This window comes from Ranitomeya variabilis, chromosome 3 (assembly GCF_051348905.1).
Source record: "Ranitomeya variabilis isolate aRanVar5 chromosome 3, aRanVar5.hap1, whole genome shotgun sequence".
NCBI lineage: Eukaryota > Metazoa > Chordata > Amphibia > Anura > Dendrobatidae > Ranitomeya > Ranitomeya variabilis.
In genome coordinates, this window is record NC_135234.1 from 221,129,885 (window position 1) to 221,152,309 (window position 22,425).

At 45.7% G+C, this 22,425-nt stretch overlaps 1 long non-coding RNA gene across 1 annotated transcript in view; it reads left to right on the forward strand.

Moving 5' to 3' along the window:
- The window catches only part of LOC143818092 (uncharacterized), a 52,005-nt gene extending 31,112 nt beyond the window's left edge, over positions 1-20,893 (forward strand). Inside the window, exon 3 of the long non-coding RNA XR_013224303.1 lies at positions 20,479-20,893. This is a non-coding gene — a long non-coding RNA (uncharacterized LOC143818092). The remainder of the gene's footprint in view (positions 1-20,478) is intronic.
- Positions 20,894-22,425: the final 1,532 nt, after the last annotated feature.

Here is a 22,425-nt window from a genome sequence, read left to right on the forward strand (position 1 = left end):
GAATCACTGCCCGAGGCTGCTGATCGCTGCCTGCCTCCCAGGAAAGCCATGGGAATCGATCCCCCAACTCGGCCTGCACTGCTCCTCTGCCTACCGTGTGGCGCCGTCGCTGACCGCGCGCTGCTGCCTGGGCCAGCCGGCTGCAGCCCGCTATAACTCCCACGCTGAGGGGCTGAAAGGTAAGGCCCCCGCCTCCTGGTCTCCCGCTATCAACCTCGCAGAGCAGGCCTTGCTGCCGTGCAAGCGCCCGCCATCCCTGGTCCCGACTCCTGCTGGGGGACACTCACCACCGCGAGGGAAGCAGACGCCTCCCCCTGCTGCAGGTCCCGCCGTCTGCTCGGATTCCTCCCGGTTCTCTGATGAGGCGCAGGCTGCCTGCGGCCAGTGACAGGAACGGAGGGTCCCTGGAGGGGCTCCGTACTCTGCGTCGGACCCTGGGGGCAGCATCTGGGCTAAGGCACGCCAGAGGCCTAGCTCTCCACAGCCCTCTACCGACAGATGGGGTTTGTGAGCCTCCTGCTGCTGCCCCTGCAATGGGCTGCTGATGGAAGTCTGCAGCCATGCTGTTCCTTGGGTGCCCGCAGCCTCCCTCAAGCTTTGAAGCAGGGCTTCCACCTCCATATCTGCCATGTGATAGGGAGCTTCTTCTAACAGGTGGGTACCTGACTGTTTGTCCCACCAATATGGCTGCACTATTTATAAACCTCCCTTTTTTGAATCCCTCTGCCCCTCCCAAACAGTGATCTCATCACCTCAGCATTACCATTAACCCTATATTTACTTTTAAAACCAAAACGCTCCTTATCATCCCACGTCTCCTTGTCATGCCGGCCTCTCTTTAAAGGGCCGGTGGCCCAGTACGGCCTCACTTGATTTCCATGATTTCTTGACATGTATTTTCTCGTTATTAAAAATCATAGTAGGACCATTTGTTACATAACTCAGTTGCCAACATAGCTTAGGGTTAAGTTTCATAAACGTTCAAATGATCATTATTTACATTATAAAAATGTAGAAGGTTTTTTCAATGACTTCAATATGTAATGCAAATTACCACCATAATGGAGCTAACAGTCCTAAATTGTCACCTAATTTTCCAACAAAGAGAGTTAATGTTAAGATCAACGTATTCAATAAATACAAGAAAAAGTTGTTTGTGTTCTTTATTCCATCAAATACTTTAAACAAGCCATTTTCTCTTATCACTGGGAAAGGAAGCAATTTCCTTTGTATACGAGTCATCATATCATGTTCAATCTGATCCTTTATCTTCAGGTAAATGTTTTGTCCCATTGTTTATAATAGGCATATCCCTACTTGTACAATGGTACATCAGTCAATCTACTATATAATTGTCTAAGGGGCACTTCCGTCTGTCTGTCTGTCTGTCTGTCTGTCTGTCTGTCTGTCCCAGAAATCCCGCGTCGCCAATCAGCGACGGGCACAGTCCTGCCGCAAATTCGCCCCTTCCTACTCTCTGTCAGTGCCCCCTCCAGTCAGCGCTCACACAGGGTTAATGGCTGCGTTACACCACGTTATGCCGATAACGCAGTCCGTTAATGCTGCTATTAACCCTGTGTGACCAACTTTTTACTATTGATGCTGCCTAAGCGGCATCAATAGTAAAAAGATCTAATGTTAAAATTAATTTAAAAATAAAAAATCGTTATATACTCACCGTCCGTTGGCCCCTCGAATCCAGAACTGGCCTTTCCTGCTCCTCGCGACGCCCCGGTGACCGCTCCATGCATTGCGGTCTCACGAGACCGCTACGTCATCATCTCGCGAGACCGCAATGCACTCTTGGGACCAGAGCGCGCGAGGAGCATCGGTAACTGCTTTGCCTGGATCCGGGGCCAATGCAAGGTGAGTATATAACTATTTTTTATTTTAATTCTTTTTTTTAACAGGGATATGATGCCCACATTGCTATATACTGCGTGCAATATACTATGAGGGCTGTGCAATAAAATACGTTGGCTGTGCAATATAATACATGGGCTGTGCAATAAACTACGTGGGCTGTGCTATATACTACGTGGGCTGTGCTATATACTATGTGGGCTGTGCAATATACTACGTGGGCTGTGCTATATACTACGTGGGCTGTGCTATATACTACGTGGGCTGTGCTATATACTACATGGGCTGTGCTATGTACTACGTGGGCTGTGCAATATACTGCGTGGGCTGTGCTATATACTAAAAATGTTAAAAATAATGAACAAAACAAAAAATCATTATATACTCACCTTCCGTCGCTTTTCCTGCTCCTCGTGACGCTCCGGTCCATGCATTGCGGTCTCACGAGATGATGACGGAGCGGTCTCGCGAGACAGCTACGTCATCATCTCGCGAGACCACAATGAATTCTTGGGACCGGAGCGTTACGAGGAGCATCGGTAAATGCCTGGGCTGGATCCGGGGGCCGACAGAAGGTGAGTATATAACTATTTTTTATTTTAATTCTTTTTTTTAACAGGGATATGGTGCCCACATTGCTATATACTACGTGGGCTGTGTTAGATACTACATGGGCTGTGTTATATACTGCGTGGGCTGTGTTATATACTATGTCTTTGTGCTATATACTGCGTGGGCTGTGCTATATACTACATCGCTGTGCTATATACTACGTGGGCTGTGTTAAATACTGCATGAGCTGTGTTATATACTTCATCTCTGCTATATACTACGTGGGCTGTGTTATATACTAGGTGGGCTGTGTTATATACTACGTCTCTGTGCAATATATTACATGGCTGTGCAATATATTACGTGGCTGGGTAATATATTACGTGGCTGGGCAATATACTACGTGTCTGTGCTATATACTATGGGGGCTGTGCTATATACTACGTGGCTGGGCAATATACTACGTGGGCTGTGCTATATACTACGTGGACTGTGCTATATACTACGTGGGCTGTGTTATATACTACGTGGGCTGGGCTATATACTACGTGGGCTGTGTTATATACTACGTGGGCTGTGTTATATGCTACTTGGCTGTGCTATATTTCTCTGCTGTATTTGTGCATCATGAGTCATGGTATGTGTTAAAGAGGGGGGTCCACTGAGACTCTTTTGCCCTCAAAAACCTGGAGCCGGCCCTAGCTTCACTGATTGTTCGAGGCCGGGCGCGACCAATCAGTGACAGGCGCACTCCGGCCGCGAATTGGCGCAGAATTTGAACCAAGCTTCGCTAATTGGTCGCGCCCGACTGGCCGAATCCTGTGTATAAATTGCATTATTCTGAAAACTTCATAAATAAACTACATACCTATTCTAGAATACGCGATGCGTTAGAATCAGGCCACCATCTAGTGTCAATATAACAGTTTAAAAGGAGTTAATCTTTTTCTATTCAAAAATACAGTATACAGTGGGGAAAATAAGTACTTAATATGCAAGGATTTTGCAAGTTTTCCCACCTACAAAGAATAGAGAGGTCTGTAATTTTTATCGTTGGTACACTTCAACTGTGAGAGACAGAATCTAAAAATAAAAACCAGAAAATCACATTGTTAGATTTTTTAAATAAATTGCATTTATTGCATGAAATAAGTAGTTGATGACTTACCAACCAGCAAAAATTCTGGTTCTCACAGACCTGTTAGTTTTTCTTTTAGAAACCCTCCTACTCTGCACTGTATTAATTGTATTTTATTTTAAATCTGAAGCTATAACAAGATCCTCAATAGCCTGAACATATGCACAGCAAATCATTTTTATGTAGAAATGCATATGTTCACTCTTTTGAGGAATATCGCTGCACTTTTCGAGATGGATTTTAGGTGGGATTTCTTCTGAAACAGATTACATGAGCACATACCCTAAGTAAAAAAAATAGCATATTGTCCTATATAGGGAATCTAGATTGTGAGCTCCAATGGGGACAGTGCCGATAATGTCTGTAAAGCGCTGTGGAATTAATGGCACTACATAAGTGAGTAAAATAAATAAATAAATAAATATAGAGGAATATTGCAGTATGTAGTACTCACTCTGGGAAGGCGCAGTCTTATGTACTGTCAGTCATGTGTTATCTGCCCCTGCTTTCTCCTTTCCTATAGTAAGATACATGCTGGCCCCAGTGTATAGCACAAATTGAAAGGTAACAAGAAATGACACCAAACATAATATAATACAGCACAAAACAAGGTTTAACATAAAGCAAATGTAAAATGTTGGTAATTTTCTAACAATAGATTTTCTTTAATAGCGTTGATGGTTAATTGCGCAAAAAATTTTATATTCTATATTTTATAATTTTGCATCCTCATTGACTTGACATGTCACTAAAAGTTTTAGTTTCACAATCTTCTGATCTCACTTTGCTGCCACCACCGTAATGACAAAAATATCTGTTTTCTTGGCTGGTGTTAGCTAGACAAGCATAAACCTTTCTCTCATTCCCTTCATTACTCAATGGGAGAGATTATTTTTATTAAAATAATTGAAATGTTGAATACTGGAAGCCCACATGGTTCCAAGTTTTATGAAGACCCTTTTTATTGGCTCAACATATTCAGGGGTGTAAAGTTCAAGATTAAAGAAAACACAGGGTTTTGATAATACTCTGTCACAAGATGATATGCTTTGTTTCATCGTGTTGCTTTTCCAGTGATTGCAAATGTTTGTGTTGAATTTGGGCATTGACAAATTGGAGTCCTAAGGCTATGTGCACACGATGCGGATTTGCTGCGGATCTGCAGCGGATTTCCCGAGCAGAAACGCTGCAGATCCGCACTGTGATGTACAATACAATGTAAATCAATGGGGTAAAAAAATAGCTGTGCAGATGGTGCAGAAAAATCAGTACGGAATTGCTGCGCATTTCAAAGAAGTGCATGTCACTTTTGTGCGGATCTGCAGCGTTTCTGCACCCCTCCATGTTAAAAATCCGCAGTGGCAAAAACCGCAGAAAATCCACATCAATTCCGCATAAAAACCGCACAAAATCCGCATAAAAACCATGGCAAATCCACGGCTGCGGATTCTGCCAGGGATGCGGATTTTGTGTGGAAAATTCTGCACCTCTTTTCTTTCGTGTGCACATAGCCTTAGAGGAGTTTTCTACTTTAAGCAAAGTGGACATCAAACACCTGCAGGTATGTAAAATAGCAAAGCTAGAGGGATTAAGGCTACTTTCACACTTCCATCTTTTTTCCTCCGTCACAATCCGTCGTTATGGGCAAAAAACAGATCCTGCAAATGTGCTTGCAGGATGCGTTTTTTGCCCATAGACTTATATTAGCGACGGATCGCGATGGATGGGCACACTTCGCATCCGTCGTGCGATGGATCTGTCATGTTTTGGCGGACGCGACGCACAAAGAAAGTTCAATTTAACTTTTTTTGTGCGACGTGTCTGCCATTTCCGGCAGCGCATGCGTGGGCGGAACTCCGCCCCCCCCTCCCTGCTCATCACAATGGGCAGCGGATGCGTTGTAAAACTGCATCCGCTGCCCACGTTGTGCTAAATTTAGCACAACGTCCGTCGGTATGTCGGGCCGACGGTTTGTGACGGCCCCGTACCGACAGAAGTGTGAAAGTAGCCTTAGATACAGCACTGACATCACAATGACATCTCACATCACCACTACAGCCAATAACTGAGCTTTACCGCTCGCCATTGTATATGGCAGAAGCTGCTAATAAGCTCAGCGAATGAATGCAGTGATGTTCACTGAAATCAAAAGAGAACTGCTAGATGTTATCAAATTCCCATTAAATGTACAGGTCCCTGTGAATTTGAACAATTTTTAATTAGATTTTTGTGAATGGCCAAAAAAATGCTCACAGTCTTTTTTTACACATCGCAGAAGATTGCATCAGCTATAGAAAGCTCAATTTCAAGTACACATTTTTTTCTTAATTGTTAATGCACTAGACCAGGGGTCCCCAACCTGTAGCTCGGGAGCCACATGTGGCTCGCGGACCCATGAATTGTGGCTCGCGGCTGTCTGCCAGCTTGGTGCATTAGCTCCAGTTCTAGCAAATAGGTATGAAGAGCACATCTGAATTTTGTGAGTAGCCCTGCACAGAAGAGGAGATCGCGGGGGCGTGGTTTGCTAGGGGAAGGGAGCCGACGTGTTTCACTGAAGCTCCTGCAAATTCCCCTTAAAAGTTTACTAAAAGCCTGCAAAAAGTGGATTTTTGACTAGTGGGGCATTTATACCATGCCTACAAACAACTATGCCCGAAAGGGCTCTATTTCTACTAAGAAAGACCCTATATGGAGCCAGAGAAATGCAAGGGGAAACAGCGGCCCAACAGCACTCGGAGGAACTCAGCCAAGGTCTGCTACCATAAAGCCCGACCCTCCACGCACCCAATGCAGCTTAATCCCGCAGGGATTGCGGCACCAAGAGACCCTGTGCGGCAAGGAGCCCTCCCCGGAATTGACACAGACCCGCGGCGCAGGGAGCGGGAGCCGAGGTGAGGCAGCGGCTCAGCGCTCCCGCAGCACACAGGAAAACAAGATGGCGCCTGCACAGTCTCAGCGGGGACACAGCGCTCCGGTGATCCGCGGCGCCGGGAACAGGAGCCAAGGTGAGGCGGCTGCTCAGCGCTCCCGGAGCACGGGGAAAAGCAAGATGGCGCCTGCACAGTCACAGCTGAGACACAGTGCTCCGGTGTTTGTGCCGGGGCGGCAGGCGGCTGAGAGGTCGATACCACGGGACACAGCAGTGGTGAAGCCAGCGGATGTACGGCTGCAGCAGGACCGACACAGAGAGTTATACGCCGGTAAGAAAGCGGGAGCCAGCTGTGGAATGGGACCGGAGATAGGAGATTGCAGCGGGGATGTTAAATCAGCGGCGGCTGCTGACAAGCTGACTATGCAGGGGGATGGGGACGCTCCTGCAGGCCGGAGAGGCGAGGAAGACCGGAGCAGGACACCCATAATGATAGATGCCCAGCAGCCCCATAGATCAGAGGCTTCCAATGCACTCACACCGTTAAGGAATGGAGATGTAGGCTGCACTACCCAGCTCCAACATCGTGATGGTATACTGCAGCCCCATGCATTTCAAAGGAGGTGTGCCACCCCTAAATCCCCTGATAGCTGCACGAAACTTACAGGGAACATTCAGGGGGACATTATATATGGGGACACACCGGATAAAGGACACTATAATGCATCATCAGCGATGACAAGCAGTGATAAATCTATTGATGACTTTATAGCTTACTTGGAGAAACGCAGGCTTTCATACAAAGCGGAGAATTTACACGCACATGCAGCCAACTCTGACAATGAGACTTTGTCGAATCGCTCGGACGGCTCTCAGGATTCACGGGAGAACTTGGGGAGCATACATTCAGAGGAATTTTTTATAGTTACAGACTCATCCGATCATAGACTCAGTGATTTTTCCGAGGAAAGCTCATCCTCACACTCATCTTCGGAAAAAGCGTCTTCACAGGATTATCTTAAGCCAGCTGAAAAGTCCTGCCCCGAGTGTTCTTCTCCTTTCCTTTCACAAATAGTTGAGATTCCTGCGTCGGATGACCACCCCACAGAAGGTTTTATGATTATGATACTTAAAGCTTTCCTAATCACAATGGTTTCTTTGCCACATAATAAACTCAACCACGGAGTTATACCGGACACCCTCAAAATTAAATGGCCCGAGTCCACGATGACAAATAACCCCAAAGCTACAGAAACCTTTGTTAAAAATATTATCCAAGACATACTAATGACAGCGGTCATTGATAACCACTCCGCTCCAACCAGAACCTCTGATAAAGCTAAATGCGATACTTATATAAAAAGTAAACCCAGCACTACGCAAACTCTTCCTTCACTCTCAGATTCTATAAAAAAAATCCAAAGAGACATTGCCTTCTTCAGATCTGATCTGGATAAGTACGAGAACTATAGGAGAAAAAACAACGTTAAGATTAGAGGAATTTCTGATACGATCCAAACTTCCCAACTTAGGAGCTATGTTTCTTCAATGGTCTCTCATCTATTCCCTGGTACTCATGGGAGCCATCTGATTGATAAAGTATTCAGAATCCGCAGACCGCCTTCTCTCTCGCACAAATTAACAACCGATGTCATAGTGTCATTCTACCCAAATTGGCTGAGAAACGCCCTCCTGGACGTGTCAAAGGAGCAAAAATTTCTATCATCCCCATACAACCACCTAACTTTTTTCAAAGACATTTCAAAAGAAACGCTACAAAAAAGGAGAACTTTTTTTCAAACTACACGCGCTTTTCTACAAGCTGGGATTCCCTATACCTGGACTAGGTCCTCAACACTCCGAGTGAAATACGCCGGTGAATTGATCCAGATACTCTCTCCGGAGGAGGGAGTCGTTTTCCTTAAAGGTGCTGGAATCAAAATCTCAGTGGTCTCCTCCAGACACTTCTCTACAAGAAACCTGGATACTGGCTCCAGTTGTCCTGATTAAGAGAACTATACGTTACTTCTTCACTACTTTAAAAAGTTTTTCCACTTTTCTGACTACTTCCAAGAACCGAACTTTCCCCCCATCTAGTTTAGGGTCACTCTAGGGTGCTTCCAGACACGACGGGCCTAAGTGTACGAAAGAATATAATGTACTTTTACTTTAATTAACTTGCTTTTTTTTTTACAGGTCTAAAGCCTTGATTAGCTTCAATTAACTACGTAATTTTCGAAAGCATTTATATGTACACGGATACGCCTGTCTTATCTTTCCCATTCCCTGTTGTACAGGGAATTATTTATCCTTCCCCCTTACCTACTTTACCTCCCCTCTTCCCTTACCTTCATAAATATCTGTAAAACCAATAAAAACGTTTGGAAAAGAAGAGCAGATCGGGATGCACATATACTGGTCTTAGGGTTTTGAGATGATTTAAGTATGGTACGCTGGAGACAAGATGACACCACCTGTCAGAGGAGGTGTTTGAAACTGGATATGACAGTGTCTTGGGAGTGCTTTATAGGAGAATTCTGAATGGGGGTATTGTAGGAACCCCTGGATCTTTGTATACTGCTTTGCGGTGATTGATTTTTGTGGAAAAGCTTTCTCAAGGCTGGATGTGGCTCGCGACCCTCTCTCAGAGCTGACTGAGGCTCTCAAGGCCAGAAACGTTGGGGACCTCTGCACTAGCATGAAGTAGCAAGACAACACAATTTTTTTTACAGAGAAAATACAATTATTGTCAGTCAGAGATAATGGACTTGCTTGTCACAAGGGAGCAATAATTGTATTTTTATAATTAAAAGAAAATTTTCCAAAAATGTTTCCAAAATTGAGACATGTTGTTTGCGAATGTCTGCCTCACAAAACATTTGTGTCATAAGCAATTTTTTTGCACATCTATTTTATTACACAAATTTTGCATCTTTACATGCTACATAAATACAATGACCTGTTGCAGATGCTGGCTTTTTTTTTTTTATGTGTACCACCCTAGCATTTCTTATCATGTCAGTTTTAGGAAAAGAGTTGAATTTTGATTAAAAAAAATATGTTTGGTTGTTTTTGCACACTTATTTTACTTGTGCAATTAGACAACCAGGCAAGGCACACCTACATTGTAGGTTGCTGCCACATTTGCTTTCTGTACATACACTTACATACCTAGCACTTCTTGTGACATCCTTTTTTGTAAGGTTGATTAACTGGGGTTGAAATGTTTGTCAAAAGTTGTAAAAGATAAAAAAAAATATTACAGCTAAGAATGTGGGTGCCACTAGCAGTAGCAGTAAAAGCACCACCAGCATCGCTGGCACCAGCCATACGGGCAATGGTACTACCATGTGCAATTCACGCTTCCTTTGCGTCCCGCAAGCTTATCAGTGGGGAGGAAGTGTAAAGCTTTATTTTATATACTGCACATAATTTGTCTCAAAGCAGGATGGCTTGTGTAATCACAAGTGATTAAGAAGGATAATTTTTGGACCATTTCTTTTTAATTTAAAACATGAATAGACTGTCAGTACACTGTATTATTAGGTGGTTACTACCAGGTTGCCATTCGTTTCTATGGTGAGGTCACTTTGACATTACTAAGATTTTGTTTATGTTTTAAAGCTTAAAGGGATTGGATACAGTCCTAGGAGACCTCAGAGTATTGTGCACATCATTTCAGGGTAATTGGACGCTTTGCAGTGTTGCGATATGCGGCATATCGATTCACAGAGGATCACATTTTTTAAAGAGATTTCAAACCTGGCAAATTCGAATTTCAAAAGATTTGATAATCTCTAATCACCGCTGCAGCACTCAGACTAGATCAGTAGCAGAGAGCTTTTATTATTTTACCTGGCTTTTTCATTTGACATCATGAATCCTAGGGTCCACCTTTAACTAAATAGGGTGGAAATCCCCTTAAACTAAATTCAAGGAAAAGAAAGGGTTAACACTATGTACATCTGTAAAGGAAGCATGGCATTGGAAAATCTGCGAATGCTTGATTAATGCTCTAATTGATGATAGGTGTGCACAAATTCTCCATGTAGAAGGTCAATAATATCATAACAGTATGCCTGTGCAAGTTCTCTTAAATACAATTCATATTCACATAGTTAATAGACCTAAGTGTATTCTGCAGCAGTGCTCTTAGAGAAAGAGAAGCAGCAGTGCTACATTTTCTAAATGAGTACTTTTGCTTCATACTAGTATTATTAGAGCCAATACAGGTTTTGAAAGAAGGGCTTGAAAAAGGATTCTAATCTGAAACAATAGATATGTGTTTAACTCTGAAACATGACATTTCAAAGAAACACGTAGTTTAATAGCTGCTGGGGACCGCTTGTTGCCCAAGAGTGAGGGGTCTTTCCCTATACATGCACACAGGGAGAGCCTTGTCCTTCCAGGGCATTGAGCAGCCAAAAGCCGCTTGGGAGACTAGCCGGATAGACGGATCCTCGGTACCCGATGCAGCCTTGCAGTGAAAAGGCTCTCCTTGGCTTGGAGTTACGCTATTTTCTGATGTATTTTGTGATTTATTCGAATTGTTTTTGAAGATTTCTTCTAATTATTTTAAAAAGGTCGAAGAAAAAGGGGATGGAAGCTACACATAGTTACATAGTTACATAGTTATTTAGGTTGAAGGAAGACTGTAAGTCCATCTAGTTCAACCCATAGCCTAACCTAACATGCCCTAACATGTTGATCCAGAGGAAGGCAAAAAAAACCCATGTGGCAAAGAGTAAGCTCCACCATGGGGAAAAAAATTCCTTCCCGACTCCACATACGGCAATCAGAATAGTTCCCTGGATCAACGCCTTATCAAGGAATCTAGTGTATATACCCTGTAACATTATACTTTTCCAGAAAGGTATCCAGTCCCCCCTTAAATTTAATTAATGAATCACTCATTACAACATCATACAGCAGAGAGTTCCATAGTCTCACTGCTCTTACAGTAAAGAATCCGCGTCTGTTATTATGCTTAAACCTTCTTTCCTCCAGACGTAGAGGATGCCCCCTTGTCCCTGTCTCAGGTCTATGATTAAGAAGATCATCAGAAAGGTCTTTATACTGTCCCCTCATATATTTATACATTAAAATAAGATCACCCCTTAGTCTTCGTTTTTCCAAACTAAATAGCCCCAAGTGTAATAACCTGTCTTGGTATGGCAGACCCCCAGTCCTCTAATAACCTTGGTCGCTCTTCTCTGCACCCGCTCCAGTTCAGCTATGTCTTTCTTATACACCGGAGACCAGAACTGTGCACAGTATTCTAAGTGTGGTCTAACTAGTGACTTGTATAGAGGTAAAATTATGTTCTCCTCATGAGCATCTATGCCTCTTTTAATACATCCCATTATTTTATTTGCCTTTGTAGCAGTTGCCTGACACTGGCCACTGAATATGAGTTTGTCATCCACCCATACACCCAGGTCTTTTTCATTGACGGTTTTGCCCAGAGTTTTCGAATTAAGCATATAGTTATACATCTTATTACTTCTACCCAAGTGCATGACCTTACATTTATCCCCATTAAAGCTCATTTGCCATTTATCAGCCCAAGCTTCTAGTTTACATAAATCATCCTGTAATACAAAATTGTCCTCCTCTGTCTTGATTACCCTGCAGAGTTTAGTGTCATCTGCAAATATTGAAATTCTACTCTGAATGCCCCCTACAAGGTCATTAATAAATATGTTAAAAAGAAGAGGGCCCAATACTGACCCCTGTGGTACCCCACTGCTAACCGCGACCCAGTCCGAGTGTGCTCCATTAATAACCACCCTTTGTTTCCTATCCCTGAGCCAGCTCTCAACCCACTTACACATATTTTCCCCTATCCCCATTACTCTCATTTTATGTAACAACCTTTTGTGTGGCACCGTATCAAAAGCTTTGGAAAAGTCCATATACACTACGTCCACTGGGTTCCCTTTGTCCAGTCTGGAACTTACCTCTTCATAGAAGCTGATCAAATTAGTCTGACATGAACGGTCCCTAGTAAACCCGTGCTGATACTGGGTCATAAGGTTATTCCTCTTCAGATACTCCAGTATAGTATCCCTTAGAATGCCCTCCAGGATTTTACCCACAGTAGAGGTTAAGCTTACTGGCCTATAATTACCAAGTTCAGTTTTTGCCCCTTTTTTGAATATTGGCACCACATTTGCTATACGCCAGTCCTGTGGTACAGACCCTGTTATTATGGAGTCTTTAAAGATTAAAAATAATGGTCTATCAATGACTGTACTTAGTTCCTGCAGTACTCGGGGGTGTATCCCATCCGGGCCCGGAGATTTGTCAATTTTAGTGATTTTTAGACGCCGCTGTACTTCCTGCTGGGTTAAGCAGGTGACATTTAATTGGGAATTTTTATCTCTAGTCATTTTGTCTGCCATGGGATTTTCTTTTGTAAATACTGATGAAAAAAAGTCATTTAGCATATTGGCTTTTTCCTCATCCTCATCCACCATTTCACCCAGACTATTTTTAAGGGGGCCAACACTGTCATTTTTTAGTTTCTTACTATTTATATAGTTAAAGAATATTTTGGGATTATTTTTACTCTCTCTGGCAATGAGTCTCTCTGTCTCAATCTTTGCTGCCTTGATTTGCTTTTTACAGAATTTATTTAATTTTCTGTATTTATTTAATGCCTCTTCACTACCTACTTCCTTTAATTCTCTAAATGCTTTCTTTTTGTCCCTTATTGCGCCCCTTACAGCTCTATTTAGCCATATTGGTTTCCTCCTATTTCTAGTATGTTTATTCCCATACGGTATATACTGTGCACAGGTCCTATCCAGGATGCTAATAAACGTCTCCCATTTTCTTTGTGTATTTTTGTGTCTCAGGATATCATCCCAGTTAATTGCACCAAGATCCTCTCTCATCCGTTGGAAATTTGCCCTCCTGAAGTTTAGTGTCCTTGTCACCCCTCTACTACACATCTTATTAAAGGAGACATGAAAACTTATTATTCTGTGATCACTATTCCCCAAGTGACCCCCAACCCTTATATTTGATATGCGGTCTGGCCTGTTGGTTAATATTAGGTCTAGCAGTGCCCCCCTCCTTGTTGGGTCCTGAACCAGTTGCGAAAGGTAATTGTCTCTCATAGTTGTCAAAAACCGATTACCTTTGCTGGAACTGCAGGTTTCTGTTCCCCAATCTATTTCAGGGTAGTTGAAGTCCCCCATAATAATGACTTCTCCTTGAGTCGCAGCTTCATCTATTTGCTTTATGAGGATATTCTCCATTGCTTCCATTAGTTTTGGAGATTTATAACAAACCCCTATCAGTAATTTATTATTTTTTCCCCCTCCCCTTATCTCCACCCACAGGGACTCTATGCGGCCCGCCCCCACACCGCCGCAGGGCCGAGGGGTACCCGGAGCCGGGCCTCTAGTTCTCAGTCTCGGGGTTGTCACGGTGGCTAGACCCGGTCCGTGGCCCTGTCCGTCAGTGGGGGACGTCCGGTGAAATAGGTGGTAGTAATGGTAGCGATGTAGCGGTTGTGGGGTGCAAGTCGCGGTAAATAACGAGGACACCAGGTTGCAGTCTCTTTACCTCTTTACTGGAGATCTCTGAGTCCTCAGTCCAGAACACGGTTCACCAGGCTACGCAAGTCCGGCCGGTCCAATGGCACCTCCAGAGTTCTCCTCTCAGGTGGAAATCTGTGCCTTCCTTCTAGCGCTATGTGTTGTAGTCCTTCCCTGCTGTGCTCACGGAAAGTAACCCCACAACGGTTGTGTCTGTTTCTTAAGTTCCCTCACAACTCGATTTGATGTTCCTCTGTAATCCACCCCTTCCCTGTATTCAGGTTGGAATGGCACCCGTTTGTCAGGTAGGCCTGGAGTTCTTCCGGGACCCTAGAGTCGCCCCTCTCCCGCAATTGCCCCCCAAGACTTCATAGGTGATATGTGGTAGACAGCCCGCCTGAGACCGACTGTCCTGCCGCTGTTTGGAGTATGGCTTGAAGCTGTATTCTAATCCACTCCCTCGGCGTTCCGGCCACCGGTAATGCGCCTCAGCAAGGTGCTGCCTCTTTCAGCACAACCCCTGCTGGTATTCTCCTTCTGCTTGATCTCGTTTCTCACTCAGCACAATCTATCTCGCTTCTAGTCCTTTCTTGAGTCCCGCCGCTTCCAGGAGCCTGCGCGGACCCGTTACGTTCTTTCAATGCCAAGCCTCTGCCAGGATCCCACCCCTGGCAGAGACCCTACAGTCTCTCCCTTCACAACACCCCCTGCCACAGGGTGTTGCTCCGTTCAATCCCGTCAGCGTTCTCTCTAACTTCCTGCCTGACCCCCAGTTTACCCACTATGGTGGGGAGTGGCCTAATGAATAGCACCCTTAGCTCCCCCCGGAGGCCCAGCTGTGAAACATATTGGTGTCTGTGATACCTGATTGGAGGAACTCCTTCGGTGCCATCGAACGTACCATGGCTCCCCTTAGCGGCGAAGCCACAGCACTGCAACGACCAGGACTCTGGGGCGCTGCACTCCCCCCTGGTTAAACACAGTACTCCGGGACTGGGAAGAAAAACAACAATACAGATTAGCAAAAAGACATACAATTTTGTTGAGTGCAAAACAATAAGCATACTTGAACAGGCTTCCCTTTATGGGAGGTGAGGACACTTTTAACGTTACAAACATAGTCAACATTATAAATTACAGGCTATGCATAACTCCTGTTACCCAACCGGGTATTCTACTTAGTGCAAATTCTGGAACAATAAATTAACATTGCCTTTAAGAAACATACACTCTTAGTTTACCAAAGGCCTTCCTATAATCACATTACAGGGTAAGGTAACTTCACATTCTCCTACTTTGAACCTGCAGGACCGCCTGTCCCTATGGCACCAGACCTACTGCCTCTCCTTTCTTTTACAGGACCGCCCCGTTCAGCCAGGGCCTACTGCCTTTCGCTACTATACATAGTATAGACATAACATTCCTTTCATTTAAAGAACTCTGAGCCCGCTCTACTCGGCTCCTTTAAGGACTCACTCTCTAACCCCTACGGGTTCGCCTTCTGTCCTTAGTAACAAAGTAACTTTCTATGGGGACGCAGGGTTGACCTTTATCCTCACCTTCATCATTACTTCCTTACTTTCAGCTATGCAGATCTCTACATCTACCCCTACGGGCTCTCTGCATCTTTTCTTTCTGCAAAACATTATTTAGAGTTCACATTTCAACAAATTCAACACATATAACTTACCATGTAAAACAGTTACATTTCTTTTCAAGGCATCATTATGGCATTACTGTTCTGCAACAGTATCTCTCTCAAGTTCAGTTTCTCACATCCCCTTTAAGAGGGGACCAAGTCTTTCTGAGGTAGCTCGTTTTCTCAGCCTACCAGTCCATGCAAAGGTTCCGGTATGGTATCTTCGCAAAGTGTCTTTAACTAGAACCGGTAGGAAAGGTATCTTCACAAAGTGTCTTTGTCTCAAACCAATAGGGCAAATATCTTCGCAAAGTGTCTTTGGCTAAAACCAGTAGGGAGCACCTTTAAGAAGGTGCAAACTATTTACAAAAGAAAGTTCGAATCATGCACAGTCCATGATTTCTGCAGTTTGTGTAACTTTAAAACTTGTATAAACTTCAGGAAAACAACAGTGACCCCGGGTCAACAAAGGGGTCACCTTTAACCCTGAACGGGTCTAGCAGCAACTTGGAAGAACAGTAACTATGTACATTTAGCAGTAATATTACTTTACCGTTGAGATGTGGCCGGGGGTCTTCTCTCCGGCCTCACCAAACCAACAGATCGTTCTGGTGAGCCAGGGCGTCGTTCCGGTCCCAGCAGTGCCAGAATCCCCCGCTGGGAGATCCTCTTGGTCGGTAAGCGTACGCGTCCCCCCGGAGCACGGTGAGGTCGAGCTTCTTGTGGTTCCGCGGGACCGGGCTCTGCTGTCTTCCCCTTCAGGTCACTCTCTTCCGGTACGCCAGCAGCAGCCTGGAAGGCAGCGCACCGCTGCACGCCCCGTGCCATCCAGCCAGCTTCCCCCGTAGCCCTCCTCCATCGGCTATACATCACCGCATCACCCGGCTTCAGGTCGCGGTCGAGTCTCTCGGGACCAGGTTCCACCTCCTCCCGATCCACGTGGGCCTGCACCGGCTCTCCAATCTCTTGGATCACCCCCCTCCCACACTGGGGATTAAAAGCCACCACTACACCCCAATGTGGTGTCGGGATCTCTGGAGTGCTCGTCAAGTCGATCAGCTCCGCAGGCTGGGGCCAGCTCCACCGCGTAGTCGTCGAGCGCCGCTGATATCCATCCTCGGGCACTATCTTCAAGCCCGGCGTCGGCAACGCCTTTCCAACCACGATCGAGTCAGGAGAGGTAGAGGACACGGGAGCCAAACAGATCTCCGCGGCCTGGCCCGTCCCAGCCACCACGCGGGCATCGGCTTCCAGGTGAGCGATAATCTGTCGGGACTCGGCCGCAGCCATACCCTCTTCCGACGGCAGCCGGGGAGATCGGCCCATCGTAGGTCCCGCTAGCGTCAGTCTCCGCAGTGTCGGCGTATCCCGGGCTATATTAGGCTGTCCATCTCTCCTCCGCGGGGATTCTCGTGCGGCCATCTTTGTCGCTTCTCCCGCGTTTTCTTCCCGCGGTCTCTTCCGTGGGCGGCCCCGTCCCCATGGTCTCCACCCTCCGACCAAGATCAGGAGGCGTACCTCAGCTGTTGACGGGCACGTCCTCAGGACACAGAAATACTTAGACTGGGCGGCCATTGCTGTTCGCGCTCTCCAGCTTGCCTACGCCCACTTCACGCCCCTCTTCTCTTCCTGCGCTCTCCTCAGCGCTGCAATGGCGGCGGATTTTGGCGGCAACTGGCGCAGCACAGTCTTTGTAATAAAGTACAGTCCAAGCACAACAAATCACAGTCTCTAGGCACACATGACCTGATTCTTCAGGCTTAAGTAGATCCTGTTCGTGACGCCAAGTCTGCGGCGCGCCCCCACACCGCCGCAGGGCCGAGGGGTACCCGGAGCCGGGCCTCTAGTTCTCAGTCTCGGGGTTGTCACGGTGGCTAGACCCGGTCCGTGGCCCTGTCCGTCAGTGGGGGACGTCCGGTGAAATAGGTGGTAGTAATGGTAGCGATGTAGCGGTTGTGGGGTGCAAGTCGCGGTAAATAACGAGGACACCAGGTTGCAGTCTCTTTACCTCTTTACTGGAGATCTCTGAGTCCTCAGTCCAGAACACGGTTCACCAGGCTACGCAAGTCCGGCCGGTCCAATGGCACCTCCAGAGTTCTCCTCTCAGGTGGAAATCTGTGCCTTCCTTCTAGCGCTATGTGTTGTAGTCCTTCCCTGCTGTGCTCACGGAAAGTAACCCCACAACGGTTGTGTCTGTTTCTTAAGTTCCCTCACAACTCGATTTGATGTTCCTCTGTAATCCACCCCTTCCCTGTATTCAGGTTGGAATGGCACCCGTTTGTCAGGTAGGCCTGGAGTTCTTCCGGGACCCTAGAGTCGCCCCTCTCCCGCAATTGCCCCCCAAGACTTCATAGGTGATATGTGGTAGACAGCCCGCCTGAGACCGACTGTCCTGCCGCTGTTTGGAGTATGGCTTGAAGCTGTATTCTAATCCACTCCCTCGGCGTTCCGGCCACCGGTAATGCGCCTCAGCAAGGTGCTGCCTCTTTCAGCACAACCCCTGCTGGTATTCTCCTTCTGCTTGATCTCATTTCTCACTCAGCACAATCTATCTCGCTTCTAGTCCTTTCTTGAGTCCCGCCGCTTCCAGGAGCCTGCGCGGACCCGTTACGTTCTTTCAATGCCAAGCCTCTGCCAGGATCCCACCCCTGGCAGAGACCCTACAGTCTCTCCCTTCACAACACCCCCTGCCACAGGGTGTTGCTCCGTTCAATCCCGTCAGCGTTCTCTCTAACTTCCTGCCTGACCCCCAGTTTACCCACTATGGTGGGGAGTGGCCTAATGAATAGCACCCTTAGCTCCCCCCGGAGGCCCAGCTGTGAAACATATTGGTGTCTGTGATACCTGATTGGAGGAACTCCTTCGGTGCCATCGAACGTACCATGGCTCCCCTTAGCGGCGAAGCCACAGCACTGCAACGACCAGGACTCTGGGGCGCTGCATCTACATTTTCATTAAATTCACCTATATTATCACGCAGGATGGGTTTTAAGGAAGATTTTACATATAGACACACCCCTCCCCCTCTCTTATCTGTACGGTCATTTCTGAACAGGCTATAGCCCTGCAAGTTAACAGCCCAGTCATGGCTCTCATCCAGCCATGTTTCAGATATCCCCACCATGTCATAATTATGCTCCAACAACATTAGTTCTAATTCATCCATTTTGTTGGCGAGGCTTCTGGCATTAGTATACATGCACTTGATGTTACTCTCTGTACCTCTATTCTTTCTTAAATTACTAACTGTTCTAACCCCACCCCCCATGCCACCGCCACCCCCAACTTCCTTATTTGTGCCCAGGTCTCTATCTGCACTATCTTCCCCTCCTATAAAATGAGTACCCTCCCCCCCAATCCCTAGTTTAAACACTCCTCCAACCTTCTAACCATTTTCTCCCCCAGCACAGCTGCACCTTCCCCATTGAGGTGCAGCCCGTCCCTAGCGTAGAGCCTGTAGCCAACTGAGAAGTCGGCCCAGTTCTGCAGGAACCCAAACCCCTCCTTCCTACACCAATTCTTGAGCCACTTATTAACCTCCCTAATCTCCCGTTGCCTCTCTGGCGTGGCACGTGGTACAGGCAGTATTTCGGAAAATACCACGTTGGAGGTCCTTGCTTTCAGCTTGCAGCCTAATTCCCTGAAATCATCTTTAAGGACCTTCCACCTACCTCTAACTTTGTCATTTGTGCCAATGTGCACCATGACCACTGGGTCCTCACCAGCCCCTCCCAGTAATCTGTCCACCCGATCAGCGATGTGTCGGACTCGAGCGCCAGGTAGGCAGCACACCGTCCGACGATCCCTGTCTTTGTGACAGATTGCCCTATCTGTTCCCCTAATAATTGAGTCCCCCACTACCAGCACCTGTCTGGCCTGCCCTGCTCTCCTATTTCCCTCCTTACTGGAGCAGTCACTCCTCCGGCTTTCAGAGGACATGCCTGGCTGCAGCAGTGCTACCCCTGTACTGGCACCCCCCTCATCTGCCAACTTAGCAAACTTATTGGGGTGTGCCAGATCAGGACTAGCCTCCCTGGCACTCTTCCCTCTACCCCGCCTTCTATCTGTCACCCAGCTAACTGCTACACTGTCCTGCAGCTCCATCCTACCATCCCCCTCCTCATCTATCCCATTGAGCGTCTGCTCTGTGAGCAGAAGACTCCTCTCCATATTGTCTATGGATCTCAGTGTTGCCAGCTGCACATTTAGATCCAGTATCTGGGTTTCCAAATGCACAATGTGCTCACATCTCGCACAGCAGTATGCACCCTCGACCGGCTGGTCAAGGACTGCATACATGTGGCAAGATGTGCACTGGATGGCATTAACAATTGTGGAGCACATTTCCTAATGGGGATTGCACCACACAGAAACGTTAATTAAAAATAAATACAAAGTATTAATAAAAAAAAAAAAAAAAAAAAAACAGAAGCAATTCCTCCCTTGGAAACTCCCTGATTCCAAAGTCACTGAATCACAAGTCACACACTTACCGCCGTTCACACTTACGCTCAGGTCACACTCAGCTCGCTCACACTCGCTGTGCTGAAGATTTATAGATTTTTTTTTTTCTCTCTATCTCCCCTCAACAGCAATCAACCTTGCTGTTCAGATGCACTTCCAAAAAGGAACATAACATAACAGATAAGAATAAAACAGGATAAAACCTGCGGCTATTAAACTATGTTTTTCTCTGAAACATCAGTGTTGTAAAACACATAAAAGAAGCCTGGCAGCTAAAACTTGCTGCCCGATCCACATGCAACATGTACCAGAAGCTGGAATTATGTTTCAGCCATATATGTTTAACTCTGAAACATAACTTGATAACTGCTGTTTTTCTACTGTTGCTGTTCTCGTCTGTTAATAGTTCTTCTGTGTAACAAAAACAGAACAAGGGAGCGCTTCTAGGATTACACCCGATGGTCAAATGAAGTGTCCGATACAACGGAGATCCACTCACCCATCTGGGATGTGCACCCTTGCACAACCTTGGAAGAAGCCTGCCGTGAGAAGCCGGCCGTCAAGCTGTGGGGCGTGGAATCTAAGCTGACATGCGACTGGGCCACATGACCACAGGTCCTGCAGGTCTCCTAGTGGTGATGACTGTGCTGCTCCATCCGCAACTCACAGCGGAGTGTAGGTAAAAGAGTAGGTAAATGAGTTTCAGATCACTTCCTGTTCATTTGTTATATATAAGCCACCTGCTTGTAATGTTTTTCCGCACCTGATGAAGGCAGCATTCAGCCGCCGATATGCGTTGTATGTTCAGCATTTTTATTAAAGGTCTGTACATTTTAATAACTTTTTGCCCCTTTCTGTATGCCCAGCGCTCCGCTTGACCACACATTTTTTTCTTCAATAGTTCTTCTGTGGACAGATTCTCTCAACTGAGATGTGGATCGCTGCAGCTCCTCCAGAGTGTCCACAGCCGTCTTGGCTGTTTCTTGGTGGGTTTGCAGTTGTGCCATACTCCTTCCAATTTTGGATGATGGATTGAACAGTGTTCAGTGAGATGTTCACAGCTTGGGCTATTTTTCTTTATAACCTAACACTGCTTTACTCTTCTCCACAACTTTATCCCTGACCTCTGGTTTACTCATTGATCTCCATGTTGCAGTTTGATTCCTATTGTTCTCAAACAAACCTCTAAGGTCTTTACAGAACACTAGTAGTTATACTGAGAATAAATTACACACAGGGGGACTCAATTTACTAATCATGTGCCTTCTGGAGGCAGTTGGACACTCAGGGTTTTACTTAAGAGTATCAGACTACAGGGGGCTGAATACAAAATGCATGTCACAATTTTCAGATTTGTATTTTTAAAATATTTAAAATTCCCTGTATAATTTCCTCTACATGTCACAAATACAAATGTCACAAAAGGAGGAAAAAGAGGAAAAAAACCTCCACTATTGTAGAAAACACACGAGAAACAGGCAAAGGTGCTTACCTCACACAAGAAAAAACAGTATACTGTGCTATATTAAAAGAAGTATCTTTATTAAACAAAACTACAAAATCCTGTAGCCAAAATTTCTAGTTCATATTTGTCTAAATACCAGCAGGTATAATATAGGTCACTACTTGATAAGTATAGGAAAATACATCAACGCCTATTTGATCTACCATTCATGTAAAAAAGTGCTCAGTGCTATTCACAATTACAGCCCCAGGTGGCGTCCTAATATAATAGACACCCAAATCACTGTGGGATCAGTAAAAGCATGTTAAATCAGACACTTACATGGCAAGGTGGTCTAATCGGCATGGTTTTCCAGAGCGCCCCAACGCGCGTTTCGTCCCTTCGTCAGGAGGCTCGTGGAAAACCACGCCGATTAGACCACCTTGCCATGTAAGTGTCTGATTTAACATGCTTTTACTGATCCCACAGTGATTTGGGTGTCTATTATATTAGGACGCCACCTGGGGCTGTAATTGTGAATAGCACTGAGCACTTTTTTACATGAATGGTAGATCAAATAGGCGTTGATGTATTTTCCTATACTTATCAAGTAGTGACCTATATTATACCTGCTGGTATTTAGACAAATATGAACTAGAAATTTTGGCTACAGGATTTTGTAGTTTTGTTTAATAAAGATACTTCTTTTAATATAGCACAGTATACTGGTTTTTCTTGTGTGTGATTTGTACCATAGTCAGTTTTATGTGCCTTTACATACTAAGGGGATTTTGTGATGTGCAAAGGTGCTTACCTGTCTAGGCCTTGAATCAAATGCACTGTCATGGTGCAGCGGGCCCAAGTAAAGATGGCAACTACACAGGTGTGGTAATACCAATGAGACAGTCA